General features: G+C 38.4%; 1 protein-coding gene across 2 annotated transcripts in view; it reads left to right on the top strand.

Moving 5' to 3' along the window:
- Positions 1-19,897, top strand: part of LOC121313163 (disks large-associated protein 1-like) — a 280,148-nt gene that overhangs the window by 71,271 nt on the left and 188,980 nt on the right. For both annotated transcript variants that reach the window (XM_041245404.1, XM_041245403.1), the window contains exon 2: positions 6,006-6,044. The gene's annotated coding sequence lies outside the window, so the exon portion shown is untranslated. The remainder of the gene's footprint in view (positions 1-6,005; positions 6,045-19,897) is intronic.

Genomic DNA, 19,897 nt, shown 5'->3' with positions numbered 1-19,897 from the left:
AAGCAATGACAGTACAGGCGATCTTCGACTTACGACGCACGGCACTTACAACTCTTTTGCATTTTTACCCTGCTTCGAATTTACGATATCGATACGGCATTTACAACACGGAGAGGCCTCAGCCATGCATCATGTGCGCATGCTCGGTGTCCGAACCGCAGTACGTGCCGTGGTTGCCATGACTTAGTCTAGTGTTTTTATTTTTTTATGCATGTAACTTGGGGTTTTTTTGTATTTTTTTTTAGAATTTATTTGCCCTTAACAATGTCTGATAAGAGCAATAACTAAAAATGAAACCTAAGCTGTAAACTGTCACGTGATGAGGGGCTTAAATTTAGACGATTGTAGTTCAAGGTAGGAGTACTGCGTACACACACTCAATATGTCATTGGAAAGCCCCTAGTCTGTACTTTTAAACAAGCTGTATAGATGGCCTTAATAATACGTGCGTACCCATCGGGCTAAATGTAAATAGTTAAATAAATATTTGCATGAGTACAATATAACGGGTCATTTTTGTAAAAATATATTATCTGGCTAAAGATCAGGAACGTAACCCCAATTTATAGCATTGTTTTCTGATTGGATGGGAAAATGTGCTTCGACTTACGACGTTTCGACTTACAATGTGACTTTCAGGAACCAATTGTGTCGTAAGTGTGAGGACTGCCTGTAATACTATCCTTAAGAACCGCACATTCAAAATCATAACACGCTTATTTGAAAGAGCATTGTACGTACTAGTGTTAGATGTTTACATTCACGTATTCTACATCATATACAAAGTAGTAGTACGTACAGAAAAAAGTTATGAAAGGCAACCGCAGGATAAATAATAAATAAATAAAAGAGCCTGTATACATGTTTTGTTACGGTTTTGCATTTAAATGGTTTAAAAAAAGAAAAGGCAAGAGAGAACCAGGTCATTATTATTTTTTGTTGTTTTGGTTTAATATAATATAGCAGGCTAATGTTCCTAGTGAAGTAGGCTACAATGTATTTCTTTCAGTAAAAATGTTCAGCTTTCATATTGTTGTGTACTACTCATTTAATCAAACTAAGCAGTGGAAGAAGTTACTTTTATCGTTCATGATGTTTATCAAATCAAGTACCGGTAAGCTATTTTATTTGTGTATTAAAAAAAAGACAATAGAGTTGCAGCCAGTGTCATCTTACAAATTATTAATCTTAGTAATTAAAGTAGGCTAAGAACTTGGCAGTAGTCTCTTTAGCACACGCAAGAACATGCAGACTTGATACAACTGTGCTGAGAATTTAAAAATAAAGCATTATGAGATTTTTAACTAGAGGTGCCGGGAATATGACTCTTCATGCCCAGCAGTCTTAATAGTTCATCATGCATTGTTCGGTTCAGTCAGTTCAGGTTACATTTATATATACATGCGCCAGCTTCCACGTGGCTAAGTACGCATGTACAATGTTCAGCATCTAATTGGATAGATGCACATTATGTATTGTGACGATATCAATATCATGGCTTCAGTTCAGTTACTTGTAAATACACAATATATGTTTGATACTTATTCTGTTGGTGCGATGTTTAAAACAAAGTCTTCTTAACACGGTCATCCTCCCTGTAGAAGTTAGCTGTGCAGCAGCACAGTGCAGTATCTCTGTGAAGTCTGTACTGTAGGCAAAAGTTTTCATTGCTCTGGAGGCAGCCCATCTTCTCCGGGACAGCTTTGAAGTTTACATCATTGTGTCTTTGTTGAATAATTTCAGAGTTTGATGAGTTGAGAGCGATGAGATTGAAGAAAGAGCAAATCCAGCGAGAATCCAGAGAGAGTCCAGCATCCAGAGAGAAGAGCAGAGAGTGAAAATCCTTGCTTTGAGATTAATTTCTATTTTGTTATCAAAAGATTTTACATTTATCGTTTAAACCTCCTATTCAATGTAACTTTAGTTACATCCATTAGAGAAGCATACAAATTTCATTTTCATTCTCTATACAACATTATGATTACAAGCATATAAAACACGTCATAATACAATCAAAGGATAATATTCAAAAATAATTATTAGTTTATAATATTCATTTAAAGCACAATAAACAGATTTATTGGGAAACTTACTTAAAATAACTATTAAACTTGTGTCCTTACTTAAAATAACTATTAAACTCTTGATTCTTAAAGCATTTTAATTAACTTTTAACAAAATAATGGTACAACTGCATTGTCACTTGACAAGTTTTATGACACCTTAGGAGACGACAATCGAATAGGAGTTTGGAAGGCGAGCTTCAAAGAGTTAACATGGTTTGTGGCCTGTGCTTTATCTAATCAGCTTTGAAGTAACAACCCATTCCCCACAGCATGATACACAGACAAGAGTCTGAATTAAATATCTGAAAAACGCTTATATTAATATGAATTCAACAACAGTGATTGCCTGTTCATCTAACAAGACTGCATCATTGAAAAGCTTATATTGAGTTTACACTGTGATATACTGTGTCATTAGCCTCCCATTTCTATATGTTTCTGGATGTATTACTGCCCTGTTTATAATATCTCAGGCCCACGATAAAATGAGTTTGAGTGTATAGTATTTGTGATTTTTTTTTTTCTTCTGTGGGTCTCGCTATATTGCGGCCCTCGATATATTGCGGTTTTATATAGGAGACCCCTCCCCCCGCATGTTATATATGCAAGTGTGCTGTGTATTTTCTGGACCACAGCAACTTGGTTTCCATCCCTTCCATTCCACTGAGACCGCCCTTCTTACTGTCCAGAATCTGGCCAACTCCTCCCATGCTGGACTCTCATCAATTCTCATTCTCCTTGATCTCTCCTCTGCTTCGGCATCTCTGGCACACCCCTTGATTGGATGCAGTCCTACTTATCAGTCCTAAACACCTTGACTGTTGCTTTCAACAGCCTCACTCCCCCCCACTCCCCTCTGACTGTCGGTGTCTCCCAGGGCTCTGCCCTCTACACCTCACCCCTTGAAGCTCTTATTTCCTCATTTAACTTCCACCATCATTTCTTTGCTGATGACACCCAGATTTTCCTTTCTTTCCCCTCCTTTACCCCTGACCTTTTTTGGGGGCTTTCCGTTTCTTGGTTTTTTTAGTTTTTTCTACTCTTTTTGTGCATTTTTTTGCTACTATAAAAATAATTTTTTTTTCTTCTCTTTTTCTTCTTCTTTTCTTTCTCTTCCCATTTTTCTTTTCTTTTTGTCTTTTGATTTTTGAGGATTGACACCCGTATATCAGCTTGCTTGGTTGCTGTCCAATTTTGGATGGCGCACCAATACCTCCTCATCAAACCATTAAAAACAATCCTTTTCTTCCCCTCCCCATCTTCACCCCACCCTGTCTCACCATCTCATTCCCTCCCTTGTCCCTCATTCCATCCCCCTCTGCTCGTAACCTTGGTGTCATCTTCGAATTCACCCTCTCCCTTTCTGATCATCTCTAGACGATAATACGCACCTGCCATTTCCGTCTATTCAACATCCACAAAATACGGCCCTCCATTTCCCTTTCTGCTACTAAACTCATGGTCCACTCTCTCATCTTCACCCATCATTACTGTAACTCCCTCCTCCTTGGCCTTCCCTCCTATGCTTTTAAACCATTACACAAATTCAAAACGCTTCTGCCCATATCATATTTAACCTTGATTTTTCCTTGATTGTATTGCTTCATGTAAAGCGCCTTGGCTATAAAAAAGTAACTAAATAAATAACAAATAATTAACCTGAGCCACCCCCCCACCACCACCCCACCCCCCATGGAAAATCCTGGTTGCCCCCTTGATCAAGAGCAAGGTCAAGTTCAAACAGCAAGAAGTAGGCCTACGAGTACAGAATATGCACAGCACAGACCACTGTGTGACTTTGCGGTGCATGTGTAATAATAACAGGAAGTATGTACTGAAAGGAGAATTTTAAGAGGATTTAATATGATTTTATTCAGTTCTTTATATCAGTGTGTATGTTATATCCCAGGTACGTTGTAAATGGGTTTGACTGTACTTTAAATATTACAGCTACCTTTAGGATAACAACATGTTTTGTTTTTATTGTTTTTCCACAGCTTGTAATTCTGCACGATGCAGGACACATAACAACATACATCTGACTAAAATACAAAATAAAATAACTCCCTCTCTATGATGCACATATAGTGAAGCAATAATTTCACTTTCCATGAATTAACCGTGCATAAAGCACCATGTAATCAACGCTGTATTTTTTACAAAACATTTCTAGCATGACACTTATCCAGAGTGAGTTTGTTTTTGTTGTTTGAAATTAAAATGTTGTAGTCAGATAATTCCCCTTCAAGTACTTACTTTGCATGTAGTTTTTATTATTATTTTTAGTACGACTGCTAATCAGGGTCTGTACACTGTCTAAGTAAAGGGTCTAATAAAAGACCCTCAGGAATACATCACAGAGGTATTTGTATCCGCTAATATTTTTGAATTGTCAAAGGCACAAGCTTGATTCAATTCTTCCAGTGACAGCGTAAAACTTTCCCATTCCCCTGTGTCTGAGTTCCGAGCAGCAGCTTTTATTATTATTATTATTATTATTATTATTATTATTATTATTATTATTATTATTATTATTATTATTAAACTGTGCATTCATATCTTTATTGGAGTGAGTCTTCCACCCTCACGGTCTCAACATATATTGCAGTTGGCCAATATCCACAGTTGTTTGTCAAATGGATCCCAGGGGTGTTTACAGGAATGTACTATACACATGTATTCAACATTAATTTTAGGGTGTTACGCTTCCATAAATTAGGGTTTGTAAACTTTGGACAACCACTGTAGATGCACACACACATGGTATAAATCTATTCTCTAGCAGTTTACAGGATTACATTTTTAGGTGCCCTGCCTCACAGGCAAACAAATGTTTCTACATATTGTGGCAGCGGCAGACAAAAGAAACACACCAAAGGCAGTTTTGTAATGTCCATCGCGGTGATGTCGTAGTGCTGTTATGGGCAGTCACTGTAATGGTCAGCTCTGTAATGTCCGTCGTGGTGATGTCGTAGCGCTGTTATCTCTGTCGCTGTCATGGGCAGTCGCTGTAATGGTCAGCGTAGTGATGTCTGTCCAGTCTTGGACTTGCCGTGATGTCATCATATGTTCAAAGTAAATTGGCTACAAGTGAGACTGGGAATTCCATTTCAACCATAGGTCGAGTATTGCATGGTGAAGGTCTCAGTGGTCTCAGACCAAATAAAAAGTCACTTTTAGGAAAATGTCACAACGACAATAGCTTAAAGTTTTCAAAACGGCATTTGAATGATGGATATAAGTTCTGGTCAAATGTTTTGTGGAGTGATGAAACAAAAATTGATAGTAGTTACGTTTGGAGAAAGTCTGGTGAGACGTACAAGAAAAGAACACCATACCTACTGTCAAGCATGGAGGTGGTACAATCCTTCTATGGGGCTGTTTTTCTTCTAATGGCATAGGAAATTTTGTTCCAATATATGGTAAAATGAATTGCATAGCTTATCAAAATATACTGGGCAATCATCTGAAACCCTCCACTACAAAACTTGGTTTAAAGCATAACTGGATGTTCCAACACGACAACAATCCAAAGCACACATCAAAATCTACTTCAGAATGGTTAACCCTCTGACGGCGAGCCATTTTAATTCCGATGATGCACTCTCTCTTCCGAGATGTCTCACGGCAAACATAAGCCATGGGGGAAACAAATCAGTGTTTCTGAGCCTTGTCATTGAATAAGGCTATGCACTAGGAAAAAAACTGTATCACTACATGCAAATTTAGATGATGCACGTAACAAAGTGACACACAGGAAATGCATCTACCAGCACATCTTGTTCAAGAACTGTCAACGGCCACAACAGAACAGGTGCCTGATCTACGGCTCTTTTTGAAGGCAATTGTCTCTGAAGTTATAATTCAATAGGCATTTCGATTCAGTATCTAAAATAAGAACTTGAATAATATTAAAATTTTTGTTTTCTTTTTCTTTAGACTCTTCAAAAGGACCAGAAGAGGCCTGTGCTGTTGACGGTACGCACACATCTTTATTCATTTGTTTTTTATTTTATTTGTTTGCTTGGTAAAAGTGGTTGTCACATTCATTGCATTTTTACGTTTACTGCGTTATCACCATATCGTTCATTTTTCTATAGACTTTATTTTTTCTCCTGCTGGTGACTTGTTGACTTCTATAAGTTTTATATATAAATATTATTTTCTTAATGACTTGGTTTATATGCCCTACAGTCATGACTGTGTGACGTTGTCACGCGAATACATCGTGAAACAGCAAAAGGATGTCCTTTTCGCAGCGTGATTAAGGGCAGGGTCTATCGCTTTCTCATGGCTCACGAGATTTCAGCAGTCAAGATCCCGTTCTTCTGACATAATTCAGAATGTGCGCGACAACACGTGAATTCATTTCTTTTGTTAAATGTTTTTATCTTCATGGCAATGTATGAAACTCTCCTCACGATATTCAGAGTCGTTCTTTATCTGCTTAGTAGGCAGACATGGACACTCAAATACCCCCTCCCCTAAATGACTGTGAATTGAGCAATATGCACTGGTACGGCCGATTTTTTTTCCCTAAATCAAAACTGCATAGCAACACATTTCTTGAAAAGTACAGCAAACAGGTTGTGAGGAAAACTGTCTTGACTTGTGCATGTAAACAGCGCCCATGATACCAAACTACTGAAAATCCGGTAATATAAAAATGTTATTTGTGACCTCATTTCATTTTTTTCCTTTGCTTCTTTTGACTAGACGTGGTTGAACTCTTGTATATAAATGTTATTTTCTCCATGATACCAAATTATTCATTTTCAATATTAAAAGAAACTTAATTTTCCCTTTCATACATTACCATGATAAAAGGTTTCACGTAAGATCTGGCAATGTACTGAGGTATTTGAGATATTTGCTTAGTCTGTACTACTTTCATAAAATAGCTGACAGTTCTGAAAATAGGACAGTTTTTCGAGGGCTCAGAACCAGAGGGGCATAAGTGACATTTCTATGGTTTTACAGGAGAGCAAAAATAATATTTTGGTAGATTTTGATAGATTGTGTTTATTTGTTTTTTAGCACTGCATTCACAGTACCAATGTTTTCTATTACAAAATCAATGACTTGACAACAATATTACATTTTTAATCATCATAAACTACAAACAAGACCTAAAATTATGTTTAAACATCATCTACGTCTTTTTGGCTCTAACAGGAACTGCCACCAGGATACCAGTATGTAATGAGAGGCATATGTGAATAACAAGAACATATTTTAATCAGTACAAGCATTCAATGGCAGAAAATAACCACAAACTTATTCCAACTAACTATTTGTTCTTATAATTAATCTAATTTTAACTTAATTTTGATTTAATTTTCAAGTGTCATTTTAGAAGCCAGACTTTCACAATGGGAAATAAACACAGGCAGATCATCAGTGCTTTTCTTGTCTCAAATCCATTCACACATCTACAGTTTCAGTGCAATTTACATACCTATAAAATTCATGGTAGTCTTTATAATAATTGAGAGCTTAAGATGGAATGAAAACCAAAAGACCCTGTGGCCCTCGAGGACTGGAGTTTGACCACCCTGTTTCAGGGTGTGGTCCAAACCTGCTCCAGATCAAAAGTGACAACCTTTAATGATGGAGTTTGTTATCCTTTTGCTTTATCACTTTCTTTATGTTCTTTTGCTTGAGATTTTCTAATCTAATGGGCATCGAATTCATCTTTGTCTCTTGTTTTTTCATTGTCTATGAGGTTTTCATACCACTCACAAAATTTGCAAGCATCCTTTTTAAGCATATGACATGCCAGATTGAACTCTGTGTTAAACACCTCTATATAGATGTTCCTTTTCTGGTGTGATCTTCCATTCCTTTTCACATTTTTCATTGTAAAGCTCATACATTATTTTAACATTTAAAGTTGTTTCAAGATATTGCCTGCTAGTATCTTTTCTACTGTAGTGTGGTTCCATTTTGGGAAATTAATTGATGTGTTCTTATATTTTGTTCTTTGTGTCTTCTGAAGTTTTGTTCCATAAAGAGTGTTTGCCTTGTGCATTGTGATTACAAATTCCTGTACCATTTGTACTGGTGAAAGCACACCTCGCAAACCTTTCAGAGATGTCACGGGTCTTATGAAAAAAGTCCTTGCAAACTCTAACCTCCTTACCCTGCATAGTGAGACAGTACTCCAGTGTGTATTGACTTTTGAAGTTTGCTTTTGTTGAGCACTGTTTTGTTTGTTTTTTCACTTTTGAAGATGTGGTTTAGCATGAAATGTTTTTGCCTATTTTTGTCAGCCTGTGGCAATTTGACCGGTGATTGTGAACAGGTGTAGAGATGATGCGGTGCAAAAGGAATCGCAAACAATTGTAATCTGTTATGAAAGTGGTTTTATTTGTAATCCGGGTCTGGTGACCAACAAAAGAAATACCCAACAATGTGTGATGTGCAGAGCCAAACAAACGGGTTTATAGTCCCAAACAATAAACCTTATCCGCCCCACAATACTAAAACACGGTCACCAGTCCCGGGTGCGTGTAGTAGTGCTCGTGGTGGGTGATAGCAGGTTATTTGGTGACAGTTTGTACAGTGCAGTTCCATCTTGTGCTGGCCCAAAAGCGTCAGCTCCGGAACGTGTTTAGCTGTCTAGTGATACAATAAACAAGACAATTACTAACACTCAAACAAACAAACACTCAAGAATATTCCTCAGCAGTTTCTACTGCAGCCCTCAGTGCTTCCAGGTTTAAAGCGCAAACCCCAAGCAAAGATTAGCGTTTCTCTGCCCCATTTTATGCTACCCCATATGATCCCTTGGTAAACGATTCCAGCTGCGTCTATAGCTTGCAGCTGCTACCTCGTTTACCTTCCGGGTCAATACGTTCCTGCAATAGAGTCTCTCTTCCATCCAGGCTGACCGACTTCCCGACCTTGCAAACGAACTCTTAGGCCGTTTCAGCACGTGTGAAAATGAATTGGACCTGAAGCGCCTGACGAGTGCTGAATAAATACTTATTATGTACACTTATTATGCTGTAAAATGTATAAATCTGTATTTGAACACACTTACATTTGTAGTTTATTTGAAACAATGTGATTTGGCAATCCATTTAGTTTAATAATGATAAATAAGCATAGTTTAATTTAAAAAAAAAATGTTTTAAACTAAATTAATCACCAAATAGCATTGATTCATTTGAATTATTTCGACAACAACTATGTATTTACTGTATTACTGTATCACAGTAACCTATACATTATAAAAAAGGCTTATTTTAGCAAATCAATTTCGTATACCTAAATAAATAATGTACTCAATTTCTATTCAGAATCAAATATATTAATACTAAATTTAATTAATATTTTGCATTATTATTTTATGACACTTAACTTTAAATTCATCATTAACATGCACAGGAAGATAGGTCCCAGTGGGAAGACGGGCCCCATGCAGCCCCATTGGCATAATACTATGAAAAATACTAATGCATTACCTTTTCCCTCATTTCCAGTGTCTGGTTCTGATTCTTCACTCGATAAAACATCTGAATCCTCCATTAAATTATATCCTTTGCTGTTGCATGTTTTTTTGTAAGGTATATTTTCTTGTTTATCTTTTCAGCCGTATTGTCTTATATGCTGACTTAACCCACAGTGCAGTGCTCTGTGCCAATAGGGCATATGTGCGCTTAAGTCTTTCTGACACTAAATTTAATAACATTCTGTCTTTATATTTTTTCACTTTATTCAATACAGTTTGTTATTTCAATTAGGTCCTTTTGGCAGATAATAGATCTCATCAAGAGCTTTCAAATGATATTTGACACTAATTTTGGCCAAAAATTGTACATTTTTCAATAATTTTTTGGGAGGTGCAGTTTTTATAAAAAAAAACATATAATACATTTCACAATAAAATACATTATACCATTGGAAACAGCTACTAAATGCCTTTCTGTAGATGTACTGGGTTTTAATTGCTGATGTAGGTTGCCAAATTACAAGCACTTAACAGAAAGTGGTCATATTCAAGCCCAAATTTGATCATTCTAGGTGTCAGAGAGTTAAAGAAGAATAAAATCAAGGTTCTGAAATGACCTTGTCAGAATCCGATTGAGAATCGTTGATATGAGTTGAAGAAGGCTGTGCAGAGAAGTCCTTGGAATTTGAATGAACTGGAACAATTTTGCATTGAAGAATAGTCAAAAATCACAAAAGAATCATACCAAAAGCTCACTGACAAATATCCCAATCGTTTAAAAGAGGCTAGTATTGCTAAAGGTGCCTCAACTAGCTTTTAATTTCATTTTCCTTGTTCAGGGTATGAATACTTTAGAATTAGCATTTTTTGAGTTTTGGCTAAAAATTAGATTTTATTATAACATAATTTAGTAACATCTGTATACTACTACTATATAATAATAATAATAATAATAATAATAATAATAATAATAATAATAATATATAGTGCCTTTCATAGTGGACCACCATCAGAAAGCGCTTTACAGAGGTAGGCTGTGAACTGTGCATTATATGCAGAGTCACTTACAATAGGATATTGATTTAACATCTCATCTGCTGGATGGAGCACAAGAAGGTTAAGTGACTTGCTCAGGGTCACACAGTGAGTCAGTGGCAGATAACCCGTTTGAACCGTGGAACTCTTCTGGTTGTAGACCTTATATATGAATATATAATATATATATATATATATATATATATATATATATATATATATATATATATATATTAATCACCTGTGAACAAGTATTTGTATATAGAGGGAGTCTGAGAGAAAAAATGACACCAAAGTTTGGTGCTTCTTTCATTTGTTTGTTATGCAAGGTAATCAAACATGCAATCTTCAGGTGTGAAAAAATTATTGCCCCCTAGTTGGGTCAACCCAATTAAAGGGATAGTTAGGGTCAGCTGTTTGAATACTTTGGTTAACAATCAGGCCTGATTTGGGCCAGGCCTGCCCAATATGAATCTGACTAACTTTGGCCTTTACCACCAGAGTGAAGTTATCAGCACACAAGGTTCTAGAGGCACATAATGCCACGATCAAAAGAAATTCCTGAAGACAAGTTTGGGACAGTAGTGAATCTTCCCAGGAGTGGACGTCCTGCCAAAATCTCTCCAAGAGCAAGGCAAAAAATCGTCTAGGAAGTCACAAAGAACCCTAGAACAACATCTAGGGATGTGCAGACCTTTCTTTCCTCGGCTAAGGTCAGTGTTCATGACTCCACCATCAGAAAGACACTGGGCAAAAATGGGATTAATGGCAGAGTAGCAAGGCGGAAACCACTGCTCACTAAGAAGAACATGAATGCATGTTTCAAGTTTGCCAAAAAACGCCTGGATGATCCTCAAGAGTTCTGGAACAATGTTCTATGGACATATGAGTCAAAAATGGAACGTATTGGCCAACATAGGCCCCGTTATGTCTGGTGAAAACCAAACACTGCATTCCACAGTAAGAACCTCATATCAACTGTCAAGCATGGTGGTGGTAGTGTCATGATTTGGGGATGTTTTGCTGCATCAGGACCTGGACGACTTGCCATCATTGAAGGAACCATGAATTCCGCTCTGTATCAGAGAATTCTACAGGAGAATGTCAGGCTATCCGTTTGTGAGCTGAAGCTGAAGCGCAGCTGGGTCATGCAGCAAGACAATGATCCGAAACACACAAGCAAGTCTAGATCAGAATGGTTGAAGAACAGGAAATTTTTGTATTGTTATAAAGTTTTGTATGTATGTGTGTGTGTGTGTGTGTGTGTGTGTGTGTGTGTGTATATATATATATATATATGTAGGGAATTCAATTGTGACCTATTTATTTCTGCTGTAATAGTTTTGTTATCATCAGGATTTTAAAATTGTTCATATAAAGACTTCCCAAATCAAGCCCTGTTAATGTGATTTATAGACTACCCTGCCAGCAGTCTTGGCACCTATTAGTACATTTTTTGTTTTCTTTTTAACACTGCAATGTTATATTTTGATTCTTTTTAAATGCCATCAAATGACTGTCATAGTATAATTGCCTTCTATTTCCTCCTGAGCACTTACTGCGGCCCCTCATTAACGCAGAGCTTTACTTGAAGCATGTGTACATGCACACATGCTACCACTAATTAAATCAAAGGGAATTAAGTCAAAAGTATCTTCTTGATGCTAATAGTTTTAACATTATGTATGAGTCTATGCATTATGCATTTTATTAGGGATGTAAACATATCCACTTGCCTTTATTTGATTTATTTTCTCATGTTGTACATATAGAATGCAGCCCAATGGATTGGATTGTAATATGTAATGACTAGCTTAAATTTAGCTTAATTCCCGTGTTCAAATTTTGTTTTATTTTAAGTGTAGGCACATTATTATATTTAGTTCATATACTGAATCTGTATAAATAGCTGTTAAAAAAGGCATGATTTTAGTTAACGCAAGAACAGTGAAAGATACGACCAAGTGTGTTCAGATACAGATTTATACATTTTACAGCATAATAAGTGACAGTTAACCCTTTGTGGTCCATTTATTCAGCACTCAACAGACGCATCAGGTCCAATTTATTTTCACATGGGCTGTTTATTTTACTCTCACTGTTTCAATTGTTTTTTTTCAGAGTAAAACAGGTTTAAAAGGCTTTTAATCACAAAAGGTCACTCAGTACTGTATTTCCAGCCAAACCTCACCCCTTGTTTGCTGTATTTTTCACATACCTCTTTATAGACATGCATACTGATAAATCCTCTCCTGATCACTTGTTTTATCACCAAACTCCTCAATAATGCAATCCAAGTCATTATTTTATTACCATAACATCTCAAAAAGCTCTGCAAATGTCCATGATATTCTTTGAGCACTGGATGCAGAAGCAGCTATCTCCTTTGTATATGTCCGTGTTACCTATGAGATACGCCCTTTTTCCGGCTTCATTCGGCCTCACTCGGCTATTGAAAGGTTTTCTCTGCTTTTTTCAGAGAAAAAAACGACTAGAGACCTGTGCTTTATGTCTTTTTGATGATGCCGGACAAGGTCTGACATTGGACTGGAAAGGGTTAATAATCATCCGACTAGTCCTGAGAAACCAGGAAACCGTCTCTGTGAGGGATAAGCCACATCCTGGAAGGCAGAAGGTCACCACACCGACCCAGGACTGTCACATCCCACTGATCCATCAGTGTAATCATTGTCAGACTGCAGAGGCTACAGCACGAGAAATTCCAATTAGAAATAACCCGCGCATCAGCAGAATGACTGTAGCTCGTGTCTGCATGAAAATGGTTTGCATGCATGGAGGACATTCAGGAGTAACACGTTGACAGCTGAGAGAAGAAAAATCACAGTTTTCTGTTGACCAGAGAAAATCTGAGGTGGCAGCAGAGAGAGCGGTGGAGTGTTTTATTCACCGGTGAATGCCGTTTTGCCCTTGACAGACATGATGGAAGACAATGTGTGTGGAGACGTCGTGCAGAACTTTATGCTGACTGTTGCATTGTTTGAGCCAATCGGTGGGGCGGTAGTATTGTGATGATGTGGGGAGGAATCGCCTTTAACACAAGAACGCCTTTGGTGCAGACTGAGGGCAACCTTACTCCTCAGCAAGACACTGACAAAGTCCTTGAGGCAACAGTTTTTCCAATCCGGAAGTGTCGATTTTCTAGCAGGACAATGCAAGACCACACAGTGCTAGGATTACAATTGCACGACTTAAAGAAAACATTGTCAAGGACTTACCGAGTCCAATAGAACATCTGTGGAACCAAATCGCCAGTGCCATCCACAGGAGACAACCACAACCACTGGTTGCAGCTGCACAGGAAGAGCTGCAGAACATCACAAAGCAGTCTATCCAGAGGCTGATCAGGTCTATGCATCAACACTGCCAGGGTTGTGTTAATGCTCCGGGAGGTCATACCCCGATACTAACTTTGTAACGTTTTCATTTTCACAGTGTGTCACGTTTCATACTGAAAACATATCATGATTCTTTGATCTGTATTTTTGTTCACAGTTTCTGTGATTTTGTTTGATATCGATGTTTAAAATATTTGATTAAATCCATTAGACCAGAGTGTTGCGTTTCTTTTATGCATCAGTTTATTTGTTTTATAAATAAGCTGATGGTATGGGTCTAGTCACAGATCTACAAAGATTTTTTTTCATTTTGATTTGCATAATCAATTCACAGGCTGCCCACTAGGGCTGTAAGGAAGGAAGCAGAAACAAGCTGTTAGTAAGAAAGTATCAAGCGGAGGACGCTCGGCCAAGGATAGAAGGATGAGCCCCTTAGCACGAATTAAGTGCGGACTTAGAGAGGCCCGGTTTGATATTAGGAGAGAAAAGAGATCCCGAACGATTGCCGAGGACAGAGCTTGGTTGAAGTTCATGTTCCTGAGGATCTGAAAACATGTAAAAGGGCTCTGCTCAGCAGAGGCACCTCTCGGGGAGATAGGAATAGTCCAACAGCTTAGGACTGAAAGGAGCCATAGTAAAGGGTTCCCTGACTGGTCTGGTGCTGCCCTCGCAAAAGGTGAGGCACAGGCCTCCGAAGCTGGAAGCGGGAAGGCATCAAGCAGGGAACCTGCAACAGTGAGCGTAAAGCGGGCCACATCCCGAGTGAAGAAAGGAAAGAAACAGCTGGAAAGGAAGGGACATATGAGACAAACTGGAGAGGTTAAAATCGTGTTGGTGTGGTATGGTTAAATCGTATACCTAAATCGTGATTTCACGGAAATCTTGAAATTGAGGGGTCACCGCGAAATTCATCTCTTTTAGGGGCCAATGCATATGAACAAGTACAGAGAAAAAAAAAAAACTTGTTTAAATTAACTACTGCACAATGCAAGAGACGCAAACTATGCATCTTCCTTCTGTAGAAGCCCTTTTTTATTCCTTCACCATCCTGTGTGCATTGCACTTAAGCAAAAAACAAACAAACAAAATATGTCAAAATAACATGTACAAAAAAAAATTCTCCAAAGCGGTTAAAGTTGTTTACTATTCAAATGAGAACAAAGTTTTAATCAGCCTATCAGTGCATCTTTACTGCTTTTCTGTGACCTGTACTATGCAGTAGTGGGTGGGACAAAGTTAGTCACTAGTGCTGCATTGTTTTGATTTAGGTTGCTAAAATCTACTTTTCAGCATAGGAGACGACAAAGCAAAAAAAGCAAAGCATATTTCAGCTAATGACCGTTTCAAGATATTTCCCAAAGAAAGTGTACATGCAGATTGAGGTCATTTTTTTAATGTGTCAATACGATCGACTGCTATTTAGCTTCAGAATCACACATTAAACAAAAGGCTACTACAGAGGCTGATGAACAGAATGTAAAATAAACAGCTTTCAGAAACCAAACTGGAAAGTCAGCCCAGACAAAAAGTATTCCTGCCTGCAAGTTAAATCAGTACTAAAACGATCTAGCACAGCCACCTTGCTTCAGACCTGCTGCTTACTTTATCGCAGTTGGAATTTTAGTCCTGAATAGCCACGTTTTCTTTGTTTTGACTCGGTGCTAATAAATGAACATGCTGCATACATTGCCTTTTATTAAAGTATGCCAGATGCCCGGCTATTTCTAATCGAGTTCCACATCTGAATAACTTGGCATAACTTTGCCTTAACACCAATTCAGTGTATGCAGCAAGTCTCAATGTATGGGCAAGTCAACTGCAGGGGGATGCTGCATGCTTGCCTTTAACAAATGACAGCATTCTGTTTTAGTAAGGGAGCAAGTACCACTATTTTTAGGCTTTATAGTGTTCTGATGTACTGTCTACTTAGGTTTATTTAATGTTTAAACAGGTCCGCGAAATGTCAGCAAAATCCTAATTTTATTCCTCAAACTACCCATGAAAAATATGTAAATTTACAACGATTTAAGTAGACCCCTAGTTATGGTCAGTGGAGAGGAAAAAGCCCCTTCCTAGAAGTGGAAAACCTCTGGTGACCCCAGCAGTCAGGGAGCCCCCACTCCAGGCAAGCTAGCTAGTGTTTGATGGCTATTGCTATGTTGATAGGGGATGAACGGGCGTATGAATCGACTGCTGCAGGAGATCTTTGCCCCATGCTCCTTGACCGGACGAAGCTCGATGTTAGCTCTGGCTGCAGAAGTAGCTGCTTGATCCGAAATGATTGGGGAGAGACGGTTTTGGAGACGAGAGTGGTCCTATGTGTTAGCTAAGATGGGATCGATCAGCGGTTTGCTACTGTCCTGCCTGCTTTGAATAGAAAAGGTGAACTCACATTAAGAGATTTGGGTTTCATAACTCCAGTAATTCTCCTAACAGTGGAATTTCTTAACTCATAATCAAGACAGATTTCCAGTTTCGTACCACGGCTCTCAACATGTATTAATCTTTGTAGTATTTGAAAGGATGAGTGGACATACAACTAGATTGCTGAGGAAGTCAAGCGGAAATGGCTGCCACGATCTGAGTATTGGAGGCAAGCTGGAGCATTGGGAGCTGTGGAGGACAGTTGTAAATTTAAGCGGTAACCTACAGCAACTACAGAAACTGGGATCTGCTGTAGTGAGGAGCAATTAAGAGTAGAGGGTGAGATCTGCTGAGCAGTGCAGAGCTCTGAGGAAGTAAACAATGTAGTGCTGTCAGTCGTGTGCAGTGGTCCATCTGTAGAAGGTAGAGATCTGCTGAAGCATTTATCTGTACTAGTGAATGGTGGATTGTCATCGGTAGTATCCAGTGGCCTGCTGTAGAGCTATAGAGCTGCTGAATGTGGATATTGGTGTTTGAGTATTAAGGCAGTTTAGATGGAGAAGAAGATGGGGCTGGCTTCGGGCAGGGATGAAGAATCCAAAGATCTGAGACAAATTTTTTTTTTTTGTTCCTGGGTAGTAAGTGTTATTTCCTAATTGCTTATGCCTCAAAAGTATAGAAAATAGCTATTATTCCCCACAAACTTTGCTTTTGTGACCAGGACAGTGATATTTCAAAATATCACTATTTCCAATGGGAAAATGGGCAAATGTGTGTCTTTTCATTCACATAAAGTCAGAAAAAAAAAAACATATGAATCCAAATTAACATGTATTTATACTAAAGTAATACAAAAATGACTACAAAAGATTTAGAAGTGAGTAGTTTTTCGAGATTTACGATTATACTGTATTTACAGTATAATCGTAAATCTCAAAAAACTACTCACTTCTAAATCTTTTGTAGTCATTTTTGTATTACTTTAGTATAAATACATGTTTATTTACAGTATAATCGTAAATCTCGAAAAACTACTCACTTCTAAATCTTTTGTAGTCATTTTTGTATTACTTTAGTATAAATACTTGTTAATTTGGATTCATATGTTGTTTTTTTCTGGCTTTATGTGAACGAAAAGACACACATTTTCCCATTTTCCCATTGGAAATAGTGATATTTTGAAATATCACTGTCCTGGTCACAAAAGCAAAGTTTGTAGGGAATAATAGCCATTTTCTATACTTTTGAGGCATAAGCAATTAGGAAATAACACTTACTACCCAGGAACAAAAATTGTGTTACATAGTGTAATAGTAGGACATGGTTTCCGTATCCGACATGTGTCTCACATCGAATGAAATATTAACTTGTGAAGTAAAATTGAACCTAATTTGAAAATACATGGCTTTCACAGTGAAAGAGGACCTGCTAAAATGTATAGAGCTTGTGGTGTTATAATGCCATCTAGTGGTTATGATTAGAATAAAACTGTTGACTTTAGAAAGTGATGCAGGGTAGAATATTTCATTATTGCGATTAATAGCCCTCGTGATTGGAATGTTTATCCTAAATGTTCTGATGTGGTATCGTGATTGTATTTTGAGATAGGGAGGTAGAATGGGATGTGAATGTGCAGAGCCTGCAGGCGTTGGCTTGTGAACCGCTGAAAATGCAGTTAACCACTTCAACACTATGATGTACGCACGTACGACAAATGAAAACCCACTTACAATATCATGCCGTATGTGTGTACGTCAAGTTTCCCATTCTATTCTATGAGCGGTTTCTCAGTCTAGCGTTTCCTTAGTCTAGTGTTTCAGGTTTCATGCCCTAAGGCAGTGCTAGTACTGTGTCAGGGGAGGGTCAGGTGACATTTGCATCCAATTGCATGTCATGTAGAGATTCCAATCTACCTGTGGGCGTTTAGAAGACTGCGATATATTGCGAGAAGCCATTGAACTTTTACAAGTACAGTGCCGTGAAAAAATATTTGCCCCCTTTCTGATTTTCTGCAGTTTTGCACATTTTTCACATTGAATTTGTGCAGATCTTTTTGTGGGTTGTAATAGCATATTGAGATAAGGAGTCTGAGAGAAAAAATGACACCAAACTTTGGTGCTTCTTTCATTTGTTTGGTATGCAAGGTAATCAAACATGCAATCTTCAGGTGTGAAAAAGTTATTGCCCCCCTGTGGCATAATGTGCATAGCGGTGGTGTAAAATCACGAGACTCCAGTCCAGTTTCTGTGCCTGGGGTTTTTATTTCTTTCCTCAGGTCAGGGAAAGCACACTCAACAAAATATTAATTATAATAACAATAATAATAATAAACAATAAGGAAGCCGGGATACACAACGATGTGTAACCCGACCACATAAAGTGTAATGGGGTTGCAGTCCCAAACAATAAATAAACAAACGAAAAACACTCCGTCTTCCCCTTGTAATCCACATCACAGAAACAACGCGGTCCTGTGACCCCAGGACTTCCGGGTACTCGCTCCTACGACGCACTTCTCTGCAGCGTCCTGTTAGTGCTCTAGGATATAAAAGGAGAGGGGTTAGCAGGACCACAATAAAACAACCCATTCGTTCTTTCTTTCCTTCTTTCTCTCTGTCTCTCGCTCTCTCTCTCTGTACCTTGCCAGAAGGAATAGAACCGTGGGCCACGCCCCCATTTGTACACTCATTCCTGTCCCGATTGGTCAGAGAGGGCAACCACTGTCAACCAATCCCTGATTGCCACTGCGCTTCCCGACTGGGGTCGATGACATTGTGCACTGCGGCTCTGCCCCCTTTCCAGGTGGCCGACTTCCACCTCCCCTGAGGGTTACTGCTCCTCCCCCCTAACGTCCTCACCTCGGAAGGGAGATCAAAAACAAGAACCCATTCTCTCTTTGTCACACCCCCCCTAGTTAACTCAACACAATTAAAGGGCTAATTAAGGTCAGCTGAATACTTCGGTTAACAATCAGGCCTGATTTGGGCCAGCCCTGGCCAATATAAATCTGACTAATAACTTATTAGAGTGAAGTTGTCAGCACACAGGTTCTACAGGCACATCATGCCACGTTTAAAAGAAATTCCCGAAGACCTATGGAAAAAGGTAAGTAAGACCCTCATACCAACGGTCAAGCATGGTGGTGGTAGTGTCATAATTTGGGGATGCTTTGCTGCATCAGGACCTGGATGACTTTCCATCATAGAAGGAACCATGATTTCTGCTCTGTATCAGAGAATTCTACATGAGAATGTCAGGCCATCCGTCCGTGAGCTGAAGCTGAAGCTGAAGCAAGACAATTATCTGAAACAAACAAGCAAGTCTACATCAGAATGGTTGAAGAACAAGAAATTTAAAGTTTTTTATTGACCTAGTCAAAGTCCAGACCTAAACTCCATTGAGATGTTGTGGCAGGACCTGAAACGAGCAGTTTATGCTCGAAAACCCACAAACGTCATTGAGTTGAAGCAGTTCTGCATGAAGGAGTGGGCCAAATCCTCCACCGCACCTTAAGAGACTGATCAATAACTACAGGAAGCATTTGGTTGCAGTTATTGCTGCTAAAGGTGACGTAACCAGTTATTGAGTTTAAGGGGGCAATTACTTTTTCACACAGGGCA

Source organism: Polyodon spathula, chromosome 3, assembly GCF_017654505.1.
Source record: "Polyodon spathula isolate WHYD16114869_AA chromosome 3, ASM1765450v1, whole genome shotgun sequence".
Classification (NCBI taxonomy): domain Eukaryota; kingdom Metazoa; phylum Chordata; class Actinopteri; order Acipenseriformes; family Polyodontidae; genus Polyodon; species Polyodon spathula.
The sequence above is the reverse complement of the archived record's forward strand: the minus strand, read 5'-3'. Positions and strand labels throughout refer to the sequence as shown.